General features: G+C 38.5%; 1 protein-coding gene across 12 annotated transcripts in view; it reads right to left on the bottom strand.

Annotated features, from left to right (window-relative positions):
* LOC136857785 (mitochondrial protein C2orf69 homolog) overlaps positions 1-21,877 on the bottom strand; it is a 256,190-nt gene extending 234,313 nt beyond the window's left edge. For 6 of the 12 annotated variants that reach the window (XM_067136699.2, XM_067136710.2, XM_067136698.2 and 3 more), the window contains exon 1: positions 21,575-21,722. The gene's annotated coding sequence lies outside the window, so the exon portion shown is untranslated. Of the gene's footprint in view, positions 1-21,574; positions 21,723-21,774 lie in introns of those variants that run through there. The other 6 variants (XM_067136708.2, XM_067136705.2, XM_067136703.2 and 3 more) reach the window with 6 other exon arrangements.
* Positions 21,878-22,110: the final 233 nt, after the last annotated feature.

Here is a 22,110-nt window from a genome sequence, read left to right on the forward strand (position 1 = left end):
TTTTTTTTAGAGCAAAAATATAAACGCTCCTGTCTCTTTTATGACAGTTTTAATAATTAACACCAGGTTCATGAATTAATTACGTCATGACTATCATTATCATAACTTTCTGGCTTCAACTAGAAAAAAATGAAGTACTTTATTCTCAACAAAAATATATTTTGTGTTATAAACAAAAAATACTTAAGAGGGGTGTCAGCCTCAAAAGTTAAAATAATTTAAAATAAAAACAACTAAAAAAAGCCACGATTCCCAACTCAATCACAACTTGGAGTCAAGTGGGTATGGAGTTGACTAGTCTGTTCAAATGATGACTGTTCTCAGCCACGGCATCCCAGACAAGCTTCCATAAATCATCAGCCCCACTGATGCAGAGCACAAGCACTTCTTCCAACTCTGCAGGAAGTTGAACCAAGGCAACTTTGTAGTTGGATCCCTGATGTTGACAATGCCATGAGGGTGTGATTGAGACCATTCGTGTTTCCATATTTCATCAGGCTTGAAATGTGAATTAACTAATTATTTGTTTTCTAAAGACTGCACTGCACTGTGGAGATTTATCTCCCATATGCAGTTATCAGACTGTGTCTCTTATAAGGGCTTCTGATAAGCTCACCTGCATACACCCCAGCGTCAGTGGGTAGGGTCTGACAAATCCCACTCTGATGAGTCCAGTGTCAGACCTAAGACGAAACGCTGGTTAATAGAGCAAACGCCTGAAAAATCTTACATCTGATATGTTTTTGACATGCTCTATTGGTGAAAAATATCTAATTCCCTCCATGGGAATTTAGAATTTTCCATTCGGAATTGCTAGGCGGGCAATAATTCCATTGTGGAGATTTATCTCCCGTATGCAGTTATCAGACTGTGCCTCTTATAAGGGCTTCTGATAAGCTCACCTGCATCACCCCAGCGTCAGTGGGTAGGGTCTGACACATCCCACTCTGATGAGTCTAGTGTCAGACCTAACACGAAACGCTGGTTAATAGAGCAAACGCCTGAAAAATCTTACATCTGATATGTGAGTAACTGTATCCGCAAAACAAAATCTCGATCACTGCTTCTGTTATAAGTTAAGAAATACAAGTGCTGCTGCAGCAGCTACTACAGATACAAAAATAATGTTACATGCTCAAGCAACCGTCAGCCCTGTTGTAGCCTCCTTGGTACAGTAGTTCCTGGAAGGAACGAGTCAGGCCAGGAACCTCCCAGCCAGCCCAAGGGTATGTGCCAGCCTTTCCTTGTATTGTGATTTTACCCGATTTTCCTGTGGGCTTTCTGGAAAAAAAAAAAAAAAAAAAGAGCGAGAGAGAGAGAATATTCCTACCCCGAACTCCTACCAAAGGTTCTAGTACTTTATCAGCAGGGGGCTCACCGCGAACTAGTGTGTGTGGTGGGTGTCCCATCAGAGTCAGTGTCAGAATATCGTAGTGTTAGAGTGGTGATTTTATCATTATGTTGTGGAGTTGGACAGCTGTAGTGTTGGCTGTTATCTGAGGTGATGCTGGAGTGAGTCAACAGTAGTAGTGCTACTTGTAGTTGTCGTCAAATGTGCAGGAGTATGACAGGGAATAACATTAAAGTGTCGTCATGAATATCTCTGTGCTCATCAACACTATTAACATGCTTAGCACATTCTTAACATTACGCTATTGATATATTTATATAGTCTTTATATCTCCGTGATTACTGAACTTTCTCACCTAACAGTGATGGCATTAATCAGGTCATTCCCCACATATGGCTAGCATTTGTTTTAGAGAAAGATGAGAACATCAATGAAGTAAAAGTGATGTGACATTCCTCCATCCAGCTGGTCCATCAGCAACGTTGTCATACCATACAAATCCAAATATTCTGTGGATCCCCACAGTAGAAGTTTTGTGTGAAGTGGACCCAGTGACTCCAACAGACAGACTGTACAACATTTATGAAGGGGAAACACGCAAGACCAACGCAGCCTTCAGGCAGTTACAACCCACTAAGTACAACGAATAGTAAGTAAGCTTCCTTACAATATCATGGTTAAAACATTAATCTATTGTACTTAAACATTGTTAAGTTCTAATGAAAAAATGCACAGAAGACATCAAAGACAATGTTTTAAGATAAATTTAAAATGTCACAAGCATAAACAGTGCTAATTTCTTTTCAGTGGCAAATTAAAGCTCTTGTCATAGCAGGTGGAGAGGCGATACCCCGACGCGGTGCGTCTCAGATCCTCACTGGATTACAGGCAGACTTGAGTGAAATAAAATAGCTCTCGCGTACCAAACACTCTTCACAATCTCATTTTTCATCATATTTCATTCATCACCTTTCCAGATCACACATGGAATTGTAAACCCTGACCACGGTTAGACTCTTGATCATTGATCAGACAATCAACCCAATATGGGGAGTCTTCTATTGAAAGAATTTACCGGTTTGGACAGCTATTATATAACCATCCAAGCGAAGACACCATTCGGATATGGTGGGGTGTCAGATATTCGTATTTGGCAACGTTAAATATCAATTCATTGATGAAGGTTCTTAAGTTAAAGCATCTAATTGATATTTTGGATCAACACAAAATTGTGATCACAGCTCTTCAAGAATTACGTAGTACTGATCAGAACCCAATTGAATCAGGTGCGTATCATCTCTATAAATGACCTCCAGGTGAAAGAGTTATGAGGAGGAATGTTCCTCAATTTGGAGTTGGTTTCTTGGTACACACTAGATTCCATTATTGATTTTTCCTCAAATTCCCCACGAGTAGCATTGTTAACGATTAGAGTGGAAAACAAGATATACACATTGATAAATGTTCATGCACCAACAAATGAAAAAAAAAAAAAAAAAAAAACTGACAAGGAGGGAACGGATCAATTTTGGGATGAACTTGACCGACTGGTAACGAATATACCAGATACAAATATTAAAATTTTACTTAGAGATTTCAATCCAAAGATTGGACTGCAAACAAGACTGGTGAACGATTAATTGAATTTTGTATTAACCACAGACTAATTTTGGAGACGACAAGGTTTAAAAGAAAACTGCATACATTAATGACTTGGAAATGTCCTAATGTTAAGTTAGGTGAGTCTCAGATCATGTGGCCATGGATATAAATTTCATAAAGAAATTTATAATGTAAAGGTTCTTTGTGTTGTCAATGTTGATTCAAATCATTACATCTCAAAGATTAAAATCAAATTAACTCCTAAAAGGAAAAATACACTGCAAAAATTCATTAGGAAGATAATGTATGATCCTAGTTCAGTCATTAATAATCCAGTATACTTTGAGAAATCCATAACGCTTTTAAGTGGCAGCTTGGGGACCACTGTTAACAAATTATAAGCCATAGCAGAGAAAGTTGCTCCCCTTAAAAAACTAAATAACATGCATGGTGGAATGAAGAGTGTGATATAGCAATACTACGCCGGCATAAAGCTTGGTTGAACGACCAGCAACAAAAAAACGGAAAGTTCTAGGGAAGAATTAATCAATGCTAGACGATTAACAGCCAAAAAAATCGGAAGGGTTAAAAGAAACCATCAGAAGGCTCTTCTGATGAAGGATACAAACAGAAAGGTGGCCCATAATGATTATGACAATGCAATAATTTTGGCTAAATACTTCAAAACACTACTTAATAGTGATGAACCTGAAGATTATTTTCAATTTGATCTGTATCCCAGAAATAAAAAAACCTCTGGAAAAGATCATACCACCATCAGTTTAAGATGAAGTGTGCGCAGCTATTGATTCACTTAAAAATTTTGAAGTGACGGGAGAGAATCAACTAGTAGCAGAACTTTGGAAGAATGCAAATGTACAGGCTATCCAGAATTTACATAAACATCTCATTGACATATGGAATACCAAAAAATTGCCTGAAGAATGGAATGTTGCAATTATACACCCACTACACAAAAAAATGAAAGATCAGATCCTAGTAATTATAGAGGACTTTCTTTGCTGGATGTCGTAAGATTTTTTTTCTAAGATTTTATATTCCAGAATTCATGAACAACTTGATAGTGAATTTGGTGAATATCAAGGTGGTTTTCGTCCACAACAAAGCTGTCCAGATCAATTTATCAGTCTCAAATTGTTTTTTGCTACTTGTTTTAAGTTGCAGCGACACAGATAGGTCTTATGGTGACGATAAGATAGGAATGGCCTAGGAATGGGAAGCAAGCGGCCGTGGCCTTAATTAAGGTACAGACCCAGCATTTGCCTGGTGTGAAAATGGGAAACAACAGAAAACCATCTTCAGGGCTGCTGATAGTGGGGTTCGAACCCACTATCTCCCGGATGCAAGCTCACAGCTGCACACTCCTAACCGCACGGCCAACTCAGTCTCAAATGGATTATAAAACATCGAAGGATTAGGAGCAAAATTTTAGTGATCAAAAAAGTTTATGATAGTATCCATACTGAATCATTACTGCATATTCTTACTGAACTTGGTTTATATCGGAAACTTGTTAACCTTATTGCAGTCATTCTTAGAAATACAAAATCTAGAGTTATGTTCAGAAATCTCTGAACCATTTAAAATTCATACTGGTCATTGACAGGGAGATGAATTATCCCCGTTATTGTTTATTTGTGTGCTGGAAAAAATTATGCGTGAATAGAATAACACCGACTGTTAAGATCAGAAGAAATATTTGATTAAATTGTCTCGCATTTGCTAATGATCTAGCATTATTAGCAAATAACATTGAAGAACTAAATTTCAAGTAGAGGAATTGGAACGATAAGCAGCAGAAATTGGGTTGAAAATTTCTTTTGAGAAAATAGAAATGATGACACTTCACATATTGTTAAATAATACTCAGAAAATAAAAGGTTGTAGACAAATTTAAATATCTTGGTGAGATTATAACTTGGAATGCTAACAAAAAAGCATCCATAGATACAGTAGAATCCCGCTTAACCAAACTTCGCTTAACCGGAACCCGGCTTAACAGAAATGCTCTTGCAAAATTGTATTTTAATATTTTGTTTTTACCGTCACGTTCTCAGCCGTCAATATTAGTAATTCTCTTGCTATATGTGCTGAGAGCTACTAGGCAAACCCTATTTTTATATTATGCATTATGCCAGAATGCACGTGTAGCATAAAACAAAACAGTTTCTTACCCTCTAGTTCGTTCCATGATACATTTTTCTTGAGCAAGCAGGAATTATTATTACTTTATCATTATTATTACTGTATTAATGAAGATTATACAGATGACTCCGACCTTGACAATAGCAGTTCTGAGAATTGAGTTACAGCAGATGATAGATTTAATGCATAGGAGGCAAGATTGATTAGGAATTTTTATTAAAATACAGTACCACGCGCTTTAATTAGAGTACTGTAATAAAATTTCTGTACACAGTATTCAGTTCAGTAGCAATAAAAAGTGTTTCATTATTTCAGATTGCTTTGCGCTTTGCGGAACAAAGCAATGAATCTACACCAGCTGATGTATGGTTGAGTAAACGGTGGCGCAACATAGCTGCACAACAGTGCTGTACCAAAAAAATTCAGAAGAAAATCACTGATTTTATACGAGTGATATGTAAATTTTTTTAATGTTAATATACAGTATACATCTTTGTTTAACAGAGTTTATGCATTTTTATTTCGACATTTAACTTCTGAAAATATTTACCATGTGTCATCCTAAAAAACGCATCAACCAAAGTGGCTCCACTCCCTTTATTTCGGATAAACGAGGTTCTACTGTATAACTCAAAAATTGAGACGAGCACAACAAATTTCTTTGCTAGTGGTTTTACGTCGTACCGACACAGATAGGTCTTATGGCGACGATGGGGTAGGAAATGCCTAGGAGTGGGAAGGAAGCGGCAGTGGCCTTAATTAAGGTATAGCCCCAGCATTTGCCTGGTGTGAAAATGGGAAACCACGGAAAACCATCTTCAGGGCTGCCAACAGTGGGATTCGAACCCATTATCTCCCGGATGCCACAACAAGTTATCTGGCCGAGTTACAAGGAACAGTTTCTTTCAATTAATGCCATATTTCAACATCATTACTCCATCGTCAAGCAGGAAGCAACATAAGCAAGTGAAACTTTAACTGAATACCCAATCGACAACAGACAAACTGCAGAAATCTGATAGAATTCTTTGGACAATTATTAATAAAAAAACACCAGATTGATGGACAGTGGAGATTCTTGCCAAATTCAGTACTTCACAAGAAAAGTGAATCAATTACTGACACGATGCGAAAACGGAGGATTGCATTCTTTGGACACATATACCGCTGCCCAAATACTAGTCTCCTGAAACAACTTTTTGATTTCTTTTGGTATAGTAAAACAAACACATAGTTTAAAGAAAGACAAATGGATTTATTTGAATTGAAAATTACTACTAAAGATCAAAATGAAAATAGTGAAGAGAAACGAATTCTTAGATCATCCAGAATAAAGAAGTTTTGGGAAAGGAAAAAGTTGTCAAGTGTTAAAAGCTGAACTTATTCTGTGAAGACTTTGTTGTACAAGGTTTTATTTTTGTGCTCAAATGCAGGCGTAAACAGTGTAAATAAAATTTAAAAAAGCTCTTGTAGCATGTGAACCCATTGTGATCCCAATATAAATTTTTAAGGATTAGTTAAGTATGAACAATTTTTGACAGCATTTTCAATATTTTCAAAATATGGCTTTTTGACAAAATAAAAATGTGACTCAAGTTTGAAAAATTTTAAAATCCTGCTGTGTTGAGTATCACATGAAATTCCATACAAAGAACTTTAACACATACACTTCCAGCCGTTTCCTGAACAATATTCATACATCATGTTTTCATGTGTGGTATGCCCTCTGTAAAGGTGCACACAACCAATCACACATATACACAGATAGGTCTTATGGGTGATGATAGGATAGTAATGGGCTAGGAGTGTGAAGGAAGCAGTCGTGGCCTTAATTAAGGCAAAACCCCAACATCTGTCTGGTGTGAAAACGGAAAACCGTACATTTTTGAGAACAAACTGGCAACTTTAAAGGCCTGTAACTTCAAAACTGGTTGGTAGGCCTATACTAATCTGAGATTATAGGAAAGTTCGTTTATAGTGATCACAGCATGCAATATACCAAATTTCATTATAATCTGAAATGATGAGGTAGAATTTAATTAAAAATTGTGTTGATTTGATGTGGAATCACCCTAATACGCATTAGTAAAGTGGTTATTTATGAAGTACTTTTATTAAATTTCTCAAATGTTCTCTTACATTTGGAAACTGAATGCCATTTGCTAGCACATTTAGTACACATGATAAGCATCCATTAGTGATGACATCCAAATCTTCAAAATTTTGAAGCAGAAAATGCATTTTTTAAATGGTGACATTACCCATAACAATAGAAAAGTCCTCCCCAAAGTTTTGAATACTGTTAATAGCCACTTCTGCCAGAAAATTGGAAATGTGAGCATAACCAGATGCGTCAGTGTCCACTTAATAAACATTTCCTGTTTTGGTGGTAATTGCACAGCATGTTATAGATTCATTGTGAATATTCAACCAAATATCAAACAACGGACACACATTTTGATTTTTCAGAATAAGGGAACAATTTTTATTTTCCTCTCCCTAAATAGTTTCCCCATAAAGATCCACTCATTTCCTTTCCGTTTGGAGGGGTGAAATCTGGGATAACACTACAACCAACAATATTTTGCAAATACAGAACAATCTACTTGCTCATCCAGACTACTACTGCACTGGGGTTGATCTAACCGCATACGAATTCAATGATATTCCAGCTTTTTTCTTCTTACCCTTAAAAGTATTAAAATTCATTTTCATCTCTCTTAATACGCTTTCATTTTTTCCTGATACATGTACATACATATACTACCGTCAATGGACAATGTAAGTATCCATGTTACTGTAATAGGATGTCTGTATTTCAGCCCACACCGGCAGGCTTGTTATTGCTTTCATTAATTGAAGAAAAAAAATATTCAAGCACTCAGCTAAATAAAGATTATACAGGTACTGTAGTTGCAAACTTATTTTAATAAAATGCTGATCTCTAATCATACAACTTTAATAAATGTGATAGAAATTGGCATTAAACTGCACAACCCTTATCCAAATAACACCACCACTCACTGCATCCTATGAGAAATTGCTCACTCTGTCCAAGACCCTTATAATAAATTGAAACAATTTTTCAGTCATCAACATGCAGTAAAATTCTGTAAGTATTTTAATATACTGAATGCTGTTAATATCCTTGGTTCCTGCTCGGCTTTTTTAGCTCCGATTCCTATAAAAAGAGAGGAATAATTCCTTAAAGTAGACTTGTCAAGAATAACAAAAATTCAAAAAACACAGTCAGCATGAGAATGTTAACTGGGGGGGGGGGGGGGGTAGGAGAGGTGATGCTATACAATTTCGAACCACTAGATTGCGTGCCTAGAGCCTGGATTAAATTCCAAATCTCACCGCATATTCATTTGGAGTGACGACATATGAAGCTGCCGATGGTGATTCATCCACTGGATAGGGACATTAAGCCTTGATCTGACTCCTTGGTGTTATTTGACAAGAGTAGACTATGTGCCAGTACTGGGTTTCATCCTCTCTGGTGGTGATGATTATTGTTTTAAGAGGAAGTACAACTGGGCAACCATTCTCTATATAACACTAATCAGAGAGAAAAAATGAAAGGGGTCCGACACTTTGAAAAATGAAGGTATCGGTCAAAGGAAGACACAAGGGCCACAAAGGGCATGAAAATGAAAGACTCCCTAGACCTCCATACGTAATACCGTCTGGGTCGGAAAAGAACAAGAGTTGACCAAGAGAGGTTGGATGGGTTAGATGAAAGTGAGGAGCCTGGCAAAAGTAAGTGGAAGCAATGCCAGGACTGAGCTAAGGGCCCCGTGGTCGCCAACCCACGCTCCAAAGTTCAGAGCCCCTGGGGACCCTTTTAGTTGCCTCTTACGAGAGGCTGGGGATACCGTGGGTGTTATTCTATTGGTCCCACCCACTGGGGGATTTCATCCTCTCCCTTCCTACCATCACATATACTCATTTCATCTCATTAACTCCCGTGATGAAGTTAACGTCAGGAAGGGCATCCAGTCATACATTCATCTCATTTCATACCCAGTCCCGTAGAGAAATGGAACAAGGGTTAGAGAGAGAGAGAGAGAGACACACACACACACACACACACTCTCTCTCTCTCTCTCTCTCTATGAATCTCATTGTTGAATCCGTATTGACAGTTTAACTTCTAACAAAATTATACAAAAACTACTTTAATCCTCTTAGTCAATACTATATATTATGTACGTTCAATTAAGACGAAAGTTCACACAAATAGACATGTTTCGACCCGGCATTGGGTCATCCTCAGTAAGACATGTATGATGTATTAAAAACATAGGAGACACACAAAATTATATGTTAGGTAAAAAGCTTTTTTAGAAAGTATGATGAAAGTTAAAAAACTGAAATGTTGATTGTTAAAACAGTCTTGAGCTGGAAGTCTTTCTGTTTCAATGCTTTTGTTGTCCTTTGGTCGGATCAACTGGTAACTGTATACCAGTACTGTAGACTTAGTATTTAGTTTTCAGCCCATGTTGGAACACAAAAACATAAAAGATACACTATATATCAATACTACAGCATCATTCAGCCATGTTATTTTCACTCCCTCCTATATCTGGGTTCTCATACCTAAAAACAATAAATGTGCAAAATCACAGTAGCTTCCTGCACTCAACACATTTTATTTCATCAATTCTTTACTGAGCCCAAAGCTCCCATAACACAAATGGAAAGAAAATCATACTCGAAAAAACTTTCAAAGTATTAGGTCATATTCAGTACATATTCTACGCAGGGGATTGTCACATGCCCGGTCACCATTGCTGCTGGCTCATATCCCACCAAGCACTTCTCCATAATTCACTTCTCGGCACCACAAGTTCCCCTCCTTTGCAGTCTGCTAAGAGCTTTATGAGCATAAGATTCAGTTTAGTCAAGTGTTCCATGTATGTAGTGCTCAGTGTGTTATTCTGATGTCATTTTAATTACACGAGCATGTATATACAGGATGAACAAAAAATGCTGCACTTGGAGGTTGGCATGAGATTCCTCATCCCAATGCAAGACAAAAGTTTCTATAGCCAAATCGGATCTGGTGCTGTTGAAAAACAAGTCGAAAACGAGAAGCTGGCAACACTACCACATCCTGCAGCGCAACAGAATGTAATAGAGAAACTTGCATCATCCCACTCTACCGTACCCGCCGTCGCAGCTCACTGAGTAGACTGCTGGGTTATCAAACCCACATGCATCATGGAGCTACGGCTCGAATCTACATCAGGTTGTTTCTTTTTCTTTTGTGTGTGTGTGACGTCAGGTCCCTAGTTCCCGTCGTGTAACTGCATTTTGTAAGTCAAACACATGACAGTGTGATCCATTCAACTGAATGCATAAGTCGACTAACCACGCAGTGCACAACCATAACTGGTCCTGTCAAGTGCATATTGGGAGGCTTCCTGATGGAGTACACAAACGGCAAATACGTCATTATGCTTTTAGTGTTAGGTGTACCCGATAACCAAGCTTCTGCTGCTGCTCGTGAGTATGCAGCACGGTACCCTCAAAGGTCCCATCCCGATAAGAATGTTTTTCGTCGCCTTGAGCAACGCCTGCAGGAATCTGGTAATCTTTGTCCACAAGTAGCGGACAGAGGTCGTCCAAGGACTAGACCTTCTCCACAAAAAGAGGAAAGACATTCTTGAGCCGTGCACCAATCACCTCGGCGAAATACCCGCGATATTGCAAGGGAGTTCCAGGTTTCTCAAACACTGGTTGTTGACGTGTTGCACGACGAAAAACTGCATCCATATCATTATACGTTAAATCAAAACCAGCGGCCAGAAGACCGCATTCAATGAGTGCAGTTCTATGAATGGCTTTTGCAACAAGTTGAAGGTAACGAACATTTTATAAGGAATGTGATATGGAGTGACGAATGTAGCTTCACTCGGGAACGTATTTTCAACCATCACAACAGCCATTATTGGTCTGAACACAACCCACATGTCACCCGTGAACGTGGCTCTCAGGCATGCTTTGGCATAAACCTGTGGGCTGGAATCATGGGAGGAGTGCTTTTAGGCCCTTACATATTGCCGGACAAGTTGAATGCACCCCGCTATCGTACGTTTCTGGGCAATACTTTGCCTGACGCTTTAGAAAACGTTCCACTTGGTGTTCGACGATAGCTATAATTTCAGCATGATGGTGCAACGCCACACTTTGGAATGACTGTGTGTAACTGGATAAATGAAGCGTTTCCAGGGAAATGGATTAGTCGCAGAGGTCCAATGTTCCCCGGATCTTAATCCACTAGATTTTTATTTGTGGGGACACTTAACGGAACATGTTTATAGTACTCCACCCATGGTTGTACAAGACCTAATAGCTCGCGTGCATGCAGCATCGTCAATGGTGCATGCAGGTGTGTTTCGTAGGGTCCGGCAAAGTATGCACCAACGAATGGCGAAGTGTTTGCAAATGCAAGGTGGTTGCTTTGAACATCTGCTGTGAAGTGAACGTTGCTCGTAAGCGTACGTACCGGCTCTGTGAAGATAAGACTGGACGTCACACGTACACTATTTTAATTATTGTGCGTAGTATAATGGGCAATCCACTGTAGCCTACCTACTGTACTGTGATTCCTTGTACCACAATGAATAGAGATGATGTTACTGTATCCACTATTATGTTCTACGTATTGGCTTTATTTGTGTCATGAATGAAACAAAGTGGTCGTTTACATCTGTAAGAAGTTCATGTTATGTTTGGATATTTAAATAAAGGTAACTGTAAAGGTAAGACAGAACATAGTGTACTACATAGTGGAGGTGTATACTGGATACAATTTGATACATTAACTGAAAAAAAAAAATATGCACCAACGCGACTTGAACATTGGTGAGTCCGCACAACCGGCATTTATGGCATTACCTCGTCTCACTGAGCTAATGAGACAGCTCCGGCAGAGCGCCGAGTTCATGCGACCTGTGCTTGGCCGCGCTGCACGCTGTTACAGCATTGCCAGAACCTCGTTTCTTAACTCGTATTTCTATTAAACCTATTGGTGGGACTAGGTTTTGCAAAATAAACTTTTGTCATAAATTTCGATGAGGAACAGCATGCCAACTCCACTTGCGGCATCTTTTGTTCACCCTGTATATATATGTATATATATATAAAATACCGGATATCTTGTTTGAAAATGGTCTATGACTCAGTGCCGAGCAAGCACTGGGTGCTTTACGGCAAAGTGCTTGACGGGAGACAGGTTTGCAGTGCAGGTGACAATGCAAGCAATAATCTTCTGCATAGATAAAAGAATGTTCCTGTCGTACATATTAAAAAATGTTAAATGCAGAACAAAAATGGCCAACTGGACACCCTGACCTACTAAAGTGAAAGTTAATTTTGAGTAAAACACAATTATGAAAAATAAATATTCAAAAAAAAAAAATCATAGGTTCATTGCATGATTTTTCTGCTAACAAGAGCTGATCAAATTCAATGGATGAGGTGCACTAGCACATTGCCAGTCTTACATTTATCTGAAGCAATACCATAACTTTAACCATGACAATGATTCTTCTATCTAGGTTCATTTCTTCAAATAAAGAAAGAGATGCATTTTCTAAGTTCTCATACGTACAACCAATTTTTTGCGAATGTATCGTTCACCATAACGTATCGTAACACAGTCTGTATTTGTCTGTGCAACACATCAGCAGTAGAACCAATGATTAGTGAGAAGTTAACAAACACCACTGTTCCATCATATGCAGCGCAATCCTACAAAGGCTTAGTGGTAACCTCATTAGTATCGACAAAATGATACAATAATGGAATAAACAAAGAAAAGGATTCAATTAATTACATATTTTAAGGTTAACATTTACTTCATTGGAATAGTTTCAATCAACAATGGTCAGCTGTTAGAAACAAACACATTATTTCAAAGAACTTCCATCCTGAAAGTCAATTCATTTTACCAAATGTTAACTGGAAGGTAACGCAAATTACAGAAAACATGAGCAACAAATGGTAAATAAGCAAATCTTGGAAGAACAGCTGAACCAGAAAGGGATGGAACCAACCAACAAATATGTTAGGAAAGGTGAAGGAACCTGCTACGAAATTGAATTCAGCAAAAAAGGTCAGCTAAAGATAGCACGATGGAAAGAATAATTGGCAGTCATATGAATTTTAATACTTCAAGGCAGAAACAGGTTCCAGGAAGGACATTTCACGAATCATTAATAACAAAGCGAGTGTACATGGGGATTTACACAATGTATACATATTTAGCCGGCAGACGTAAAGCCCTAATCTGCATTTAGGGACGACATCCAGGTGGCAGATGCAGTATCACTTGCTTACCTAGTCATGAAGTTGGAAATTTTTCGAACTTCTCCCTTGGTAAATTATTCCAATCCGTAATTTCTCTTCCTGTAAATAAATAGTTGCCCAACTTTGTCCTCTTGAATTCCACCTTTATCTTCATATTTAAATCTTTCCTACTTTTAAAAGCTTCACTCAAGCTTATTTGTCTACTAATTGATGTCATTCCATGCCACGTCTCCGCCCACAACTCAGAACATACTGCTTAGTTGAGCCATTCATCTCTTCTTAGCCAAAATTTGCAACATTTTCATAACCCTACGCCTTTATCGGAAGTCACCCAGACCAAATCATATTGGTTCCTTCGGATCTTACATAGTTCTCGAATCAAGTAATCCTGGGGTCTCAGCAGTAACATACCTATTTTGCATTTCTCCTGTCTGACCACTCTTAGCCAACACAGGAAGGAAAGTAGGCCTCCAAACAATGTACAGGATATAGTAGGTGTAATAGAGGGATAGGAAAAGAAGGGGGGAATTATGGAAGACAGGTGGTGTAATATTTTAAGGGGAAGGAGATTGCAGGCTAAGGGCTCCATTCAGGATCAAAATTCAGGACAGGTGTCGGCGAGAAATCGGTACGAGTCACTGCAGGTAGAACAACCGAGGGAAGATGAGGAACAGGGAACTGTTGCCGAGAAGTGTGGAGGTAGGGGAAAGGGAAGAGGTAGGAAAGGGAAATGTGGAGTAGTGGATAGGAAAAGACAGGTGGAACAGGGTCATGGGATGGAGAATAGGGAGGAGGAAGTAGCTTCTGCAGCTGTCAGGAAAGATAGGACTGACCAGGAGGGGAGGGGATCAAATGAGGTGGGTAGGGTTGAGGCTCTGGTCATGGGGGATTCTATCGTTAGACATGTCGGGAAAGTGTGTGGAGGAAAGGGTACCAGGGTAGTGTGTTATCCAGGAATTAGGTTAAGGCAGATGTTGAGGAAAGTAGAAGAGAAGGAGGGAAAGGAGGTGGTAGTGTTTCACGTTGGTACTAACAACGTAAGACAAGAAGGTATAAGAAACCAACATAGTTAGGGATGTGTGGGATCTGGTAAATTGCAGCACAGATGAAGTTTAAGGAAGCGGAAATTGTTATCAGTGGAATACTGTGTAGGAGGGATACTGACTGGAAGGTGATTGGGGATTTAAATGAGACTATGGAGTGGGTATGTGGGAAACTGGGAGTGAAATTTTTAGATCCTAATGGGTGGGTAGGAGATAGGGATATGCGCTCAGATGGCCTTCACTTAAACCACAGTGGTACATATAAGTAAGGAAATTTATTTAGAAGGGTTATAGGGAGGTACATTCAGGGAAACAGGGGGGCCTAGGGAGTGGTGTTAAGGGAACAGGGAACTGTAAATCAAGCAGGAATGACATAAAACTGTTAGTGCTCAACTGTAGAAGTATTGTAAAGAAAGGAATAGAATAATAATAATAATAATAATAATAATAATAATAATAATAATAATAATAATAATCGTATGGCTTCAGCTACCGTGTGCAGACATTTCGATTTGACGCCATCTGGCTGTCTGCTCGTCAATTTCGACGTTCCATTTTACTCTAGCCCCACTAGATGGCAGACCGAGTAAACCAGATCTCTCTTGGGCGTCTATGGCTGAGATTTAATGAATTTTGTCGGGTAAATACCAAATGTATCACCAGAGATCTTTTACATGCCGACATCGTACGATATGGAGTATCGCATAGAATAGAATTAAGTAATTTAATAGATATATACTTACCAGATATTGTAATAGGAGTTCAATCATGGCTGAGAAATTATATAATGGATGCAGAAATTTTCTCATGCAACTCGAAGGTGTATCGTAGAGATAGGATAGAAATGGTAGGAGGGGGAGTATTCATTCACATGAAAGAAGAATTTGTAAGCAACGAAAAAGTTAAAGATGACTAACATGAAATTCTAGGGGTAAGGCTCATTTCTAAAGATAATAGGCAACTTGATGTCTTTGGAGTGTACAGACCAGGAAAGGGTAGCGCAGATGCTGATTCAGAATTATTTGACAAGATAATCAGCTATGTGGAAAACGATAAGGAAAGGAACGTGATTGTAGCGGGTGATCTCAATTTACCAAATGTCAATTGGGAAAGTAATGAGAACGACAGGAAGCATGACCAACAAATGGCAAATAAGTTAATATGGGAAGGGCACCTGATTCAGAAAGTGAAGGAACCAACTAGAGGGAAGAATATTCTGGATGTGGTGCTGGTAAAACCAGATGACCTCTATAGAGAAACCAAAGTAATAGATGGTATTAGTGATCACTAAGCTGTTTTTGTGGTAATTAAAAAAATGTGAAAGAAAGGAAGAGATTAAAATTAGGACTGTTAGGCAGTACCATATGGCTGATAAAACAGGCATGAGGGAATTTTTAATAAGTAACTATGATCGGTGGAAAACGGTAAATAAAAATGTAAACAGACTCTGGGATGGGTTTAAAGCAATTGTCAAGGAATGTGAAAACAGGTTTGTACCTTTAAAGGTGGTAAGGAATGGTCAAGATCCACTATATTATAACAGGGAAGTAAAGAGACTAAGAAGGAGGTGCAGGTTGGAAAGAAATAGAGTTAGAAATGGCTATGGAAGGAGAAATTGAAGGAACTTCAAATTGAATCTAGCAAAGAAGTCAGGTAAGAATAACATGATGGCAAGTATAATTGGTGGCCATACTAATTTCAGTGAAAAATGGAAGAGTATGTATAGGTACTTTGAGGCAGAAACATGTTCCAAGAAGGACATTCCAGGAATCATTAATGAACAAGAGGAGTGTGTATGCGAGGATCTTCAAAAGGCAGAAGTACTCAGCCAGCAGTATGTCAAGATTGTTGGTTACAAGGATAATGTCCAGATAGAGGAGGTGACTAATACTAAAGAAGTATTAAAATTTACCTATGACAGCAATGACATTTACAGTAAGATACAAAAGTTGAAAGCTAGAAAAGCAGCTGGAATTGATAAGGTTTTGGGGGATATACTAAAGACAATGGGTGGGGATGCAAAGGGTCTTTTATTTAGCATGCTCAGCAGCACCACTCAGAGCACGACACAGCTGGCGCAATGACACTTGGTCGCTAGCCAGTATAATGCGCGCTTTTCCTTCCCACTACTCACTACAATTCACACTTATAGAAATCCATTTCTAGTGAAACTATTAGTGTAAAACCTACCTGGCATTACATTTGATGTTCAAAATGTTGTCCCTCAGCTGTCAAACACGCCTGACACCTTGTCAATAGGTTTGCAGACGCTCGACAAATCTCTGCTCGTGTGATGTTCGAAATAACTTGTGTAATGTTCTCTTGTGTGAGAATTGTTCACATACACTTTTCCCTTTAGCATCCCCCACAGGTAATAATCACAGGGATTTAAATCAGGAGATCTAGGGGGATAATTAAGCATATGATCTTCGAAAACTTCCCGTATTGCCTCCATAGACCGATTAGCATTGTGTGCCGTCGCATTATCGTGCATAAAGTAACCATTACTCCTTTCTTCCTCCGTCAGCTCTTGAAAGAATGGTCTGAGAGTGAGGTCTATATATCAATCAGCATTTATTGTTTCGCGGAAAAATATAGGCACTATAATTCTGCGAGCACTTATTGCGCACCAAACTCCTATTTTTACATCATGAAGTGGACGGCTATGCAGCTGGTGGGGATTTTCTGCAAACCAGTAGCGATTTTTTTTACTATTTACATAGCCACTTAAGTGTAGCCATGCTTCATCACTATAAAATAAAAGTTCTGGGTCAACATACCCATCGTGAACTGACTGAAGCAACCAGTTACAATAGTGAACCCTAGCAAAACTGTCAGGTCCTCTTAAATATTGGGCAGGGGTGGGTTTGTATGGTTTTGCTTTTAACAGTTTTGTTGCTTTGTGGGCAGAAGATAATGACACATTAGCTTGTACGGCAAGACGCGACAGGGATTTTGTTGGAGTTCCTTCCACGAGAGCTCCTATTTCGTCAAGCTTTACCTCTGTTAAAACGGTTCATCTCCTGCGCGATTTCTTGTTAAGAATGGACCCGGTGGTGCGGAATTTCTTTACTAATCTACGTACCGTACTCCTATGGGGAGGGAGGATTCCAGGAAATTTGCGAATGAATCGAAAGCAGCATTCTGTATAAGAAGAATGCTTCGCATAGCACAACACAATGAATACTCGCTGTTTTACTGTATACATCACTCGTTAAACACATAATTAGTATTCCTACAGAAACTATGCTATTTTAAAGCGAACATATTGAACACGCTACCAATGCCGCAGATGAACTGAACTATTGCTGTGTGTCAAGCAATGGTTATTGCTACCGTACTGCATTAGATCATCTTAGCCGGTCATGAAGCAATATATCTCTCGGCAAATGAGTCACCCGGCCGCGCTATCGCCTTCCATACGGGTTCTCCTGACACACGGAGCAGGCCATAAAAAAGACCCTGTAGTAACATATCTGAATTACTTATTAGATTATTGTTTGCATGAAGGAACTATACCAAATGAATGGAGAGTTGCTATAGTAGCCCCTGCATATAACGGAAAGGGTGACAGACATAAAGCTGAAAATTACAGGCCAGTCAGTTTGACATGCATTGTATGTAAGCTTTGGGAAACCATTCTTTCTGATTATATTAGACATGTTTGCAAAATTAATAACTGGTTTTATAGAAGGCAGTTTGGGTTTAGGAAAGGTTATTCCACTGAAGCGCAACTTGTAAGATTCCAGAAAGATATAGCAGGTATCCTGGATTCAGGAGGTCAATTGGACTGTATCACGATTGACCGGTCTAAGGCATTTGATAGGGTAGATCATGGGAGACTACTAGCAAAAATGAGTGCAATTGGACTAGACAAAAGAGTGACTGAATGGGTGGCTCTGCTTCTAGAAAATATAACTCAGAGAATTAGAGCAGGTGAAGCTTTATCTGTCCCTGTAAAAATCAAGAGGGGAATTCCTCAAGGCAGTATTATTGGACCTTTATGTTTTCTTATATATATATCAATGATATGTGTAAAGAAGTTGAATTAGAGATAAGGCTTTTCGCAGATGATGTTATTATGTACAGAGTAATAAATAAGTTACAAGATTGTGAGCAACTGCAAAATGACCTCAATAATGTTGTGAGATGGACAGTAGGCAATGGTATGATGATAAACGGGGATAAAAGTCAGGTTGTGAGTTTCACAAGTAGGAAAAGTCTTCTCAGTTTTAATTACTGCGTTGATGAGGTGAAAGTTCCCTTTGGGGATCATTTAAATACCTAGGTATTAATAAAAGGAAAGATCTTCATTGGGGTAATCACATAAATGGAATTGTAAATAAAGGGTACAGATCTCTGCACATGGTTATGAGAGTATTTAGAAGTTGCAGTAAGGATGTAAAGGAGAGAGCATATTTGTCTCTGGTGAGACCCCAACTAGAATATGGTTCCAGTGTATGGGACCCTTACCAGGATTACTTGATTAAGGAACTGGAAAAAATCCAAAGAAAAGCAGCTCGATTTGTTCTGGGCGATTTACAACAGAAGAGTAGTGTTACAAAAATGTTGCAAAGTTTGGGCTGGGAAGACTTGGGAAAAAGGAGACGAGCTGATCGACTAAGTGGTATGTAAAATTCTAAATGCCCATGGAGGGAATTAGATATTTTTCACCAATAGAGCATGTAAAAAATGTCAAAAACATATCAGATGTAAGGCTTTTCAGGCGTTTGCTCTATTAGCCAGCGTTTCGTCTTAGGTCTGAAACTAGACTCATCAGAGTGGGATGTGTCAGACCCTACCCACTGACGCTGGGGTGTATGCAGGTGAACTTATCAGAAGCCCTTATAAGAGGGACAGTCTGATAACTGCATACGGGAGATAAATCTCCGCAATGGAATTATTGCCCGCCTAGCAATTCCGAATGGAAAATTCTAAATTCCCATGGAGGGAATTAGATAGCCTTACATCTGATATGTTTTTGATATTTTTGACTTAAGTTCACCTGCATACACCCCAGCGTCAGTGGGTAGGGTCTGACACATCCCACTCTGATGAGTCTAGTGTCAGACCTAAGACGAAACGCTGGTTAATAGAGCAAACGCCTGAAAAGCCTTACATCTGATATGTTTTTGACATAAGTGGTATGTTCCGAGCTGTCAGTGGAGAGATGGCGTGGGAGGACATCAGCAGACGAATAAGTTTGGATGGTGTCTTTAAAAGTAGGAAAGATCACAATATGAAGATAAAGTTGGAATTCAAGGGGACAAATTGGGGCAAATATTTGTTTACAGGAAAGGGAGTTAGGGATTGGAATAACTTACCAAGGGAGATGTTCAATAAATTTCCAATTTCTTTGCAATCATTTAAGAAAAGGCTAGGAAAACAACAGGTAGGGAATCTGCCACATGGGCGACTGCCCTAAATGCAGATCAGTAGTGATTGATTGAACATCAAGAGTATGTGCTTTGCATGACCTTAGTCATATTACTCTTCTTTGCCTCTCATGACACTTTTCTTCATAAGATATTCTGATCCTATGAGGGCCTAGAACTACTTTTTCCCACCCTTCTTACTTTGGTGTACTGTATAGAATACTTGGCAAGTAGAGAGAGACTCTTCCCTTCTAAATTTTAAGACAGTTTGGTGGTCATAGTTGAGAATTAATGACCTTCCAAGAGTCTTTTGCAGCTACAGGAAGAGTAACAAATCTCTGCTCAAGTACGCAGGGTTCTCAGGTTTCTCTTCTTGCAAGACCATGCATTGACGATGCCAGAACACCATTGGAGCTACATAAATGTACACCATAGAACTAAGAGTTTCTGTTCCCTTCCCCTCAGATGCCAAATGCCAACTGTTCTAAAAGAACAGCAAAAACAGCCTCTCTTCTCGCCAAACAAACTATAAAAAAGGCAGATAATTGTAGTATTGTAATTTACAACACCACTCACCACATCTAACTATGCTGCACACCTTCAACACATGATCATAACAGCAAAATGTTAGTGTACACCTATTATAATAGAAAACTATTGTTGCAGATATTTTACTTTATGATCCTCACAAAACGTCTGTATGTGACAGATTAATGTGATCAAATAAAAAAAGCTTACAACGAAATGATCAATACTGATTCATGAAACTAAATGTAGGCCCTACGAGTTTTCCTTGAAGAGACGTTTTGTTCCTAAGTAATCCAAAGCTTAGAGAATGAAGAAATCATTACTAAAAGAGAGAGTATTTAAGTTTCCTCGAGCTACCAATCTGGAAGTTCTCTCTTGATTATTGTTAGAATGTTTATAAACAATTGCAAAAATAGTCCCAGCTTTTAGAGGAGTACTTCATGACCTTCACTGGACTGTTAAATGATGAATTAAGGGACAAGTTACTTTGTTACTGGTCAATGTTTCTTCATACATACAAGATAGCCTAATGCAGTGTAGAATAAAAGACTTTCCATAACTAAACAATTTACCGGCACATAAAAGAACTCCTGCCAGACAAAATTCCCGGCACCTCGACAAACCCGAAATCCGTAAAATTAGTAAGTGGCACATAAAAGCAACAATATTATTAGTTATATTATAATCAAATGAATGAATGTCTACTTTCACGACGCAATATTTCACCGCACTGGTGCCATATCGAGTACACCAACTTCAAAAGAACATTTCATTAAGATGCCAATGAAGTACAGTAACCAATTAATCTTATATTTCCTAAAGAATGGGCTACTTAGAAAAACAGTTCATTTTCGCAATCATTCTTAAGATTCATCCTCCTAAAATAAAAATAGCTTGAAAGAACAGATATGCAAACATAATGATGGAAGTACTAAGTCAATAAACATCTCAATACTCCAGGTACAGGTTGACCTATTTTTAATTTCTTCCCATTTTTACTTTCATCATAAAAGCAAACTGTCTAAACAGCTTACTGCGACATCAAAGGAGATAGACTGAAAGAAATATTCAAATACAAACCATGAATAACTGATTTGTCAACCAAAACCTAACCTATATTTCACATGAAGAAAATGTCTAAAAGTTACAAAAAAGGTCATATTACATCGTATGTTTGCAAGGAAACTTACCCTGGATGCTAGATTCGGAGAATAAATATGTAATATGTATTATATCAACGCATAATACAACAAAATATCAATCCAATACACTAAAACTCATACCTAACACACCTATTGTAACAGCGGCACCTATCGAGTTTTGGTTATACCTCGCAAATGCAATATACAGAAAGACCAAAGAAAAAAAGAAAGAAAAAAAGAAGTATTACCAATGATATCGCCAGAGTCCACTAACATCGCAGTCATGATTCATACGCTAGAAAACGCCAACATCAAACAGTTGGCAACATCGTAGTTGAACAATAAGTTGGTGCGATTTTTCAGCGCCGTTGTGACGCCACGGTGGAAAAAAAGCTATATCATTGAGCGACGCACATGATTATACAAGCCAAGAACGACTCAAAAACTCAAGACCCTAAGTATCTAATAACGTTGTTCCTCTATTTATTATTATTATTATTATTATTATTATTATTATTATTATTATTATTAAAGTGAATTGTGGCCAAGTTAGGACCCCTCACACTTTCTTATACTTCACTACT

Source organism: Anabrus simplex, chromosome 1 (genome assembly GCF_040414725.1).
Source record: "Anabrus simplex isolate iqAnaSimp1 chromosome 1, ASM4041472v1, whole genome shotgun sequence".
In the NCBI taxonomy this organism is placed as follows: Eukaryota; Metazoa; Arthropoda; class Insecta; order Orthoptera; family Tettigoniidae; genus Anabrus; species Anabrus simplex.